The 655-nt window shown below is 30.9% G+C and overlaps 1 protein-coding gene across 1 annotated transcript in view; it reads right to left on the reverse strand.

The window, feature by feature from the left end:
* The window catches only part of LOC109103223 (NLR family CARD domain-containing protein 3-like), a 1,793,396-nt gene that overhangs the window by 1,722,512 nt on the left and 70,229 nt on the right, over positions 1-655 (reverse strand). The gene's annotated exons all lie outside the window — the stretch shown is intronic.

The raw sequence follows: 655 nt of genomic DNA on the forward strand, positions 1-655 counted from the left end.
AAAATTTGTTTAAAGCACCTGAACAAGACAAGCAGATCAGAACTGTACTGACAAAAGGAGTTGCTGGCATCGGAANCCACCGAAATGAAAATTCTGGGCTGAAACGGAAACCGAAAATTCTGGATGCACTTGGCTGATCGAAAACCGAAAATTGTTTGTTTTTTTTTTTTTTTATTTTTTTAAATAATTTTTGTAAGACTTTTTAAATTTAACTCTATTTTAATGATACTGAATTAAAAAAACACAAGCTAATAAAATAATATTAGTAACAAGTTAATATTGGTAACACTTTATAATAAGGTTCACAAAGTTAACTACTTTAGTTTACAATGTAAGAATTTATTAATCTTAGTTCAAATAAATTTTAATATTTACTAATTCATTATTAAAATCAACAGTTGTGCAAGTTAACAGTTAATGCACTCTTAATTTTAATGGACCTTATAACTCCGTTTTTCCCAGAGACAAAAGGACTGAACCTTACAAGAAGAAATCAATTAAAAGTCTTGTTCATTCTTGATGGATTGGATGAATGTCGACTTCCTCTAAACTTTAAGGATAATGAGACGTGGTTTGATGTATCATCACCAGTCTCTCTGGATGTTCTCCTGACGAACCTCATCAAGGGAAATCTGCTTCCTTCTGCTCTCATCTG

Source organism: Cyprinus carpio, chromosome B22 (genome assembly GCF_018340385.1).
Source record: "Cyprinus carpio isolate SPL01 chromosome B22, ASM1834038v1, whole genome shotgun sequence".
Taxonomy (NCBI): Eukaryota; Metazoa; Chordata; class Actinopteri; order Cypriniformes; family Cyprinidae; genus Cyprinus; species Cyprinus carpio.